This window comes from Tenebrio molitor, chromosome 7 (genome assembly GCF_963966145.1).
Source record: "Tenebrio molitor chromosome 7, icTenMoli1.1, whole genome shotgun sequence".
NCBI lineage: Eukaryota > Metazoa > Arthropoda > Insecta > Coleoptera > Tenebrionidae > Tenebrio > Tenebrio molitor.
Window position 1 is genome coordinate 8,929,062 of NC_091052.1, and position 8,009 is coordinate 8,937,070.

Sequence of the window (8,009 nt, forward strand, 5' to 3'; positions counted from 1 at the left end):
TTTATTGCTATTTAGCTCGCAGAGTCGCAAGTCGGGGCGAGGAAAAACTTATTGTACGCACAAAAAGGCGTCTAATTCCATTTGGTGGTGTCTATAAGAAATAATTTTGTTAATGCTGATGGCACCGCTGACCTTGACACGGACAAGACTGGAGAACAACACGAGAATAAATTTAAAATGTCACAGCGCTGCCGGGATAAACCGAACAAAAAGCCATGAAATTGATCGACGGAATAAAGAAACAGAAAGAATACAAAGGGGAAATCTGCCGCTCATACACTTTCAGAATATTACATTATAAAATCAAATTTATTTCATTCGATTATTCTAATTGTGGCCCTCCACTCTCAGCACAATTTTATAATAACTGCCCCAATAACGCTCCCAACAATGCGACGATATCGACGATGATTGACGGAATTCTCGTCAAAAACATGATAATTTTCTTTTTTCAAATTGTAATTTTATTTCTTTCCGGAAAAGCGCAATTAAAAGAGACCGTTCGGAATGTGAAACTCGCCGTTGAATAAATCAGAGTTCAGGGGCGTAGTTACGGGCGCGCAGAGTTTTGGGGCCCCGCGACCAAGAATTAAAAAAATTACAACAAAATCTGGACTACATTTTTGTAGAACTTTCGCAGAGCTGTAGATCTTCTTCCTTTGTTCTAGTTTTGGTCTTCAGTTTTTTACAAAAATCTATTTAGAAGGTCCAAAATAAGCTGGTCGTGACAGAGCCATATCACTGCAGCAAAATGGAAAATTTTATTTTTTTAGTTACCAGTAGGTGAAGGTTTCTCTTTCGTTCACTTCACTTTCGCTCATCGTTTTTCGCTCACTGTCTTTCACTCACTGGTTTTCATTGTCTCGTAAATTTTTCCGATTTTTTCTGATAACCGAATTTTGATTTTTTAACCAACATTTGGTGCCTCGCGGCACTTGGCTCTTCCAGGACCGGACATCATCAGGAATTTTGAATTTAAAGTTACAGACTCGCTTTCTAAGGAGGTATCGAATAAAACCAAATAGAGTAGTCGAGAGTAAGGCCGCTTTCGTTCACTTGAATTGCATCGTCCACGAAGCAGAGCTGAACGCTTTGCTTTCCTCACTCTTACTGTAAATAACTATTGTTTTGTTACTATCACTACTTTGTAATGTTGAATATTTTCAAGAAATTTTTGTTTCGTTCTTTTCAATGGCGGGGCCCCAAATTTGAAGGTCCGCCTCTGTGCACGGTCGCCGCCTCGACCAACAATTCCCCGAATTCGGTATTAATTTGTCGAATTTTCGTCGATGCCATTAAGGACCGGCCCGAGGCGTCAAAATTTTTCCGTCGAAAAATATTTTTACGCCGAATCGTGAAGGCGCTAAGACTGTAAATTCATTTCCGATGAAATTATTTAAATGAAATTCATGAACAAAGTGTATCCTGATGATTATTTTGGCTCAGCAAACTTAAATTACCGCGCTTCCCTCAGCTGCAAGAGAGATTTGTCTCCGAATTTAAAAAGCCGCGTTATCTTTGCTACAAATCCCTTTAATATTATTCCCCTAATACTTCGAGAACAGCCCAATATTTCATTTGTTCCGGAGTGATGCAGCACCGTTCTCTTGCACCATGTCTCGTCTTTGATAAATTGAATTAAACGGGAAATAAGCGTCTGGTGCACCAGCGGTGTTTGCCTTGCAATAAGTCCGCCTTATTTTAATAAAATCCGGAGGATCTGGAGTGTTATCTGCTTAATGCCGCCGATTCTGACCAGCGGCGTCGCCCACATGTTATAACAATATTCATATATTATGGTGGTATTTTCCGGGAAAAACGCTGGCGAAAGCTTATTGGGTGGTTTGATTAAACCGGGGCACCACCATTGTCCTGGCTCATAAGCATATCAGACCCACATCAGGACGATTCTCGCTCGGCTATGAACGATTCTGATCTGGTGAAATTTAATTCCTCACATTAACGGTCGGCTTCCGGTCGACCATCCCTCCGACGTCGGCCGTCGATCACAGCTTCACGAGAGCTTTTGGTTTTGACTGGCGAACACCCACCCCACGCCGACAACGCCGTTCCAACGTCGTTAAGCCGAATGTAATTAATTTTTTCTGGGAAGAATCCAATAAACGTTACTTTAAACGGCGGCTCTGTTTTCCACCGAAAATGCCTTTTCAGACATCTACTCCCCCATGTATGTTAAGCCAAGATTAATTGATTGATGACTGGTGCAGGGGATGAAATTGTCACATTGCGAAGACGCGATCACACTGGGCGACAAACGCGTTTTTGTCACGCCAAATCAATAATAACTTGACACTTCTAGTTATTGCGTTTTGGGGGTGCAAAATTACAATCGAGCTTGGCAAAAGCTGTTCGAGAATGTCCTCCACATAAAGCACCACTCACGGATCCGCGAGAGTGTTGTCTATTTAATATGGTCTTTCATGAGCTTCCTCCTATTCACAGGACTTTGAGCTACTCTATTTAAAAGAATTTCCAAACGCTTTTAACCAGAGTGTAACTCTAGATGCATCGAGCTTCGTGCATTTTTATCACATTCGCTTCATTAAAGGGGACCTAAAATTATCATCTTTGGAGCTTAAAGCTGCGCGAAAAACACAAAATAATTTTCTTCGGCTGCAGACTCGATGGGGTGTGCGTCGCCTTCATCGCAGACATGTCAGTAAACAAGACTCCCCCTGAGAACAAATGTCGCTGAAGATATTGAAGTAGTCGATGAACTGAAACTTTTATCTACCATGAGTAATTGGCCTTTGATTCTCCCCCATCCACCCGTCAGCCACCCCAGAATGGTAGCGTCACGTGACGAAATCGTCCTGTTCCGTTGTAATCGGGTTATGACGTAACGCTCCCAGCAATGAGCTTAATGAAGATGAGAGGATGCAAACTTTCATGCACGATATCGGAGTTGAATAAGACACTGATAATAGAAAGACATTGAAATAAAATAATGCGGAGCCCTTTCAGGCGCGCTTCCAGCTTCCAAACTCCAGTGCTTCCAATATGAGATGAGAGCTTTTGCTCATTACAACGACAAAGGGGGCTTTTTGTTTTTATTATTGAGCTTTGCGTTATTTTTATTTGGGCGTCTTAGACGCCTTACTTAAAATTCACTGGTTCGCTTCTCCAATAAAAAGGAGTTCGTTAAGAAATATTTGATTCTGACGGCACAAAGAGAAATTTGTCACTTTTATATAAACACAATCGCACCGGGAAAGATCAAATACACTCTTTCTCCAGACGGGCTCTCCGCCTTCGACTCTTCGTTACGTTTTTATTGCTCCCTTGGGAAAAATTGCAATTGTCCCGACCATTAACAGCGACAGAAATTTCGATTTAGCCAAATTCGGCTCAAGGACCTGGTAGCGCCGACGCAAAATCTTTGGTGTTAATCAAGTTTAAAAAAAAATTGGGAGGGAGCGCACCGAATTAAATTAGAAGTTTATTTCCACGTTTCGGGGCTTCGGGGGATTAATATTTATTAAAGTTGACTGAGATAAATTCGTATTAGTTCATTATCTTAACGCGCGAGTTCTGTTTGTGAATTTAAAGTTTGAAACAAAAATGGTCGTTGTGTGTGGCGAAAATGTTTCTAATTTGACGGCGCTAAACTCCCATTCTGGAGCGGGCATAAAGTTTAATCGGTCGGAAAATCTAGTCGCGAAACAAATTGCTTGCTGACTGAGCTCAGCTCAAAAATAAGTAAGTCTCGCACCCCGTCCAGACCTTCCTGAAAAATACACACAGAGCACAATCTCATAAGCAGGTAGACTCGTCTCTGCAGACACTAATCGGATTTATGCCGCGAAGCTCCGCATTCATCATCAAGAGAAACTATCAAAAGTGAGACTGTCTGCACTGGAGGAATTTGATGGTGCGGCAGGCCACATAACAAAGCAATGCATCCAATGCGGCATTGCACACAAAACCAACTTATTATTAACTTTCATAATTATCCGAGGAAGACGCGTACAGATGCTGGTGCTTCTGATTAGTTTTGAAATGGCATGGTTAATGCATTACACCGGGCGGTTAAACTAATTTCTCTGCAATTCTGAGTTTTGTAATCCTGGATTACATTTATGCAACACACAAGCTGAAATTTGTCATCGGGGGATTTCTGTTTAGACTCTAAACTGCTGATTTGGGAACTGTTTGCTCATCACCATTACGTTCCTCAACCGGAATTATTCAACCCTTCCACCTTTTAAACTCTTCCCCCCACTCTTTTTTAAATTCCAAAAGTACTTCCCGTTTCCGGTTTATTTCCTTGCGCAAACATCAGGCATCTTGCGGCTTGTTGTTCGCAATTAATAAAGCAACTGTTTGATTTTGACCAACGCGATTCAATTTGTACTTGAACATGTTCAACCCTGCAACCCATAATATTTAATATACTCGGCCTCACAGACAATGTGACCCAGGGGATAAAACTTTCGCAAATGAAACACTAACGTTTAGGAGAGTAGCAAAAGAGCCCACGCATTTGTAGTTGTGATATAATAATGGCCATAATATATTTGAAACAAAACACAAGCACAGTGAAATGAGGAAGCGTCCATACACAACAACTAAAATGTAAATGAACTCGATGAATTATCCATTAAATAAATGATAGTCCAGTGCAGCCCTTTATTGTAACATCCAACAACAATGCATTTATGCAGTGCGCCGGCACTGAGAAACAAATTGCGCTTCTGCCTTGTTAAATGACAATCGATAATGCAGCCAACGATGTGCAAAAATCGCCATTTGTCAAGTCGTAATTGAGTGGGTGTTTAAAAAAAATAACACGAGAATCTTGGCACCCTTCGAGGTACCTACTAATAAGTGGCTAACGAGGTGTTCATCGGCAGCTGTTCCTTCCAAGGCCGGTGGAGTGACTAAACAGCGCCGGTTAATTGCTGTAATAGCAGTGTTTCTAGTGTTTTTGCAAGGATGAGTTTTAATAGCAACCTGTGTTTATTCTGCGCAGAGTGGCAATTTAGCTTTGTTTTTGTTGCACCCTTTTACCGGCCATTTTTTATTGTTGATAGATTTCCGATTTGGCTGATAAAACGGATTCGGCCACTTCACGCTCGCGTGAAAAGGGTAAAGTAGTCCGATTACCCGTGAGATAACTGGGTAACTGGCTAAAAAGCAATTATTAAATAGAACGGAATCGGCTGCTGGTAAGTCTATAATTACAGTCGCCGAAACAGATGTTTCCGATTAGATCGCTTCTAAAAACTCGGAGGTGTTGTCTTCGATAGAGTCCACGTGATTGTTTGCGTTAACGATGAAGAAGCTGAAGGGATTGAATAATAACCGAGAAGAAAGAAAAATTGGGTCACTTTTATTTGCCTCCCGAAAATTAGACTTTTCAGTTGGAGATAATTAAATTAAAGATAGAGACTGGAATTTTAGTCCTTTCTCTGAATCGTCTTTTTACTAAAAAGCTTTATATTTTAATGAGCTGAAATGGATGAAATCCATTTCAATTGATCGCGCTGAAAACATTTCAGCGAGTTCTCTTTTCAGGACGGCAATTAAATCTGCCCATCCCGCGTCGTGTGCGTATCTCATTATTTCGGTGCTTTTTCCACATTAACGAATTTATACGCAACGTCGTTAGGACGGATGTCACTTTGACGGCGGGAGAAGAGTCAATCGCCTGTTCTGACATAAAGAGAATAATTGAACACAACACGCAATAATGGCCGAGACGTTACGTTCCTGAAAGAATGTAAGACTTCAGAGGAGAGACAATGCTATCTTTTAATGTAACAAATAGCTCATCAAACTACAAAGAAACGGGAAGCTTCAGAAATGCTTTCTAAGAAATTATAACGTTTCAGTCTGATTGCTCCACGTTGCTACATCTGCTGAAACATTATCAGTGTTCAAATTTTCATTCAATTAGGGAACCGATTTACAAATACAGCCGTTTCACGCCATTGCTTCCCCTAATTGCCAAATACGACACTAATTTTATTATTTGCATAAACACCTCTTTGGACGGCAGTCCTCACAAGTTCCCCGATCCAAAATATATCAACTATGTAATATATTATATAATTTTCCAAAATAAATAATAAGTAAAGCAAGAAATAATTTAAACAAAAATTTGTGGGAAAAATCCTCGGACAGATCAACTCGTATTTCTAAATTGTCATCAAATGCTATATTTTTGAAAGAATATTTATCCTTTGACTTTGTCCTTTTCTCCTAGATGACATTGTAATACACGCTGCGTTTATGGCAGCCAATATCAAAAAGCGGTTTTAAGATAGTTTTACATCAATGGACACGCCCACACGGGGCGACTCGTGTTCGACCACAGCGGGTAATAATTTCGTTATTTCGCTTTTTTAGCGGGTTTTTTCAATCGGGATAATTTAATTATTATATACTTTGTGTAATTGATACATAAATTTTAACATTTAGAAGTTTGCAGTCTTGGGGTGAAGAGTTTACATAATTTTTAAATATATTTATATAAAATTAATTTCTGCGACGCGATAGTTTAATACGAGCCGTCGTTAAAGTGTTAATAAATGTCAGTTAATCTGTTCCACACTTTGTTACTTATGCTTAACTATAAGTTATACGAGGAGACAAATTGCGGCCGCAATCCCGCAGGGGGCAGGGTCAAACTGTGGTGGTCGCGTTCTTCCAAACCTCATCCAATAAATTCAACAGTACGTTTATGATCTGATAGAATGATGTGACAGTGAAAGCCGCAATCGATAAATTAGCAATATTGTTGTAGGACTTTGGTTGAGCCCAAGAGAGAATCGTTAAAAAATAAATGTTTCCGAATTGCTGAATCATCGAGCCCGGGATATAATTATTTTAGTCAAAACGATCCCCTAAGGACGCTTTATTAGGCAAACATTTTCGTCGGCCCCTCGATTTTTCCCGATTGCCGGCACAGCGTATCGATCTGGAAGAGTTTCCTTCCGGTAGAACTCGAAGTAGTTAACACTAAACTCGAAAATTGACGGAATGCCGGCAGTTCTGTGACAGGTCTATTACCGGGCGCGATTGGATGTCGCATGATTTCGACACGTCACCGTCATTTGAATTCAGCCACCACTCAAGCAAAATCGTGGTGGTGCAACAGCTAATAGTCTGGCTCGTAAATCTCCACGGAAAAAGAAAATAAAGCGAAAGCGCCCCCGACCACTATTTTATAGCAATAACTGCCTTTGTGCGATAAGTGTTTATTGTAGTTTAATGATGTGACGGCGTGTGGCGCTGCTAACATTAAGCACACTTCCGGAAGCTGGCAACGAAACGGATACGGAAACCGTTGTCTACTGAACAATAAGTCATTGCTTATGTCGTTACTTTGTGGGTACGTTGCGAGAACAATAATCGTCGTATATTGCGACGGGGGAGCTTTTTCGACAGTTACGCTACAGATAAGGTGAGCAAACCGGTGAACTGTCACCTGTTTAAATTACTGCAGAAACACTGACAAAAGGAAATTTTTGGACTCAAGAAGAGCGTCGTATGAGAATTGCCACCGCTTTGATGTCCTTACACAGAGATAGTTCCGAGACTATTTTAACACGCTCCACTCGTTTTCTATAACATGTTATCTGCCAGGTGGGACTCGTCGCGTTACAAAGTGCTAATTGGATAGCTCCATGTTAAGGCATTAATTATTATTGCACGAGATAAATGACGGTGACTACACAAACTTCACAAAATCTGAAACGACCCTAAAGTCATGGAAAATAACAACTAACACCGTGACTACAACACGAACTGAAACAACATAACGATTGCATAAAATGTGTAAAAGGGGCAAATCAAACAGAACATGAGAATAAGCGCAGCTTATTGTGCCTGGCGTGTGGCCTAGGGTCTAGCGCACTAGGTTGCCGCGCGGGAGATAGTGGGTTCGAATCCCGCTCCAGCTTGCAACTTGGTTGGGGTTTTTTCTGGGCTTTGCCTTAACCTTGGCTGTTTTATAGCTTTAGTAGGCAAATACTAGGAACCAC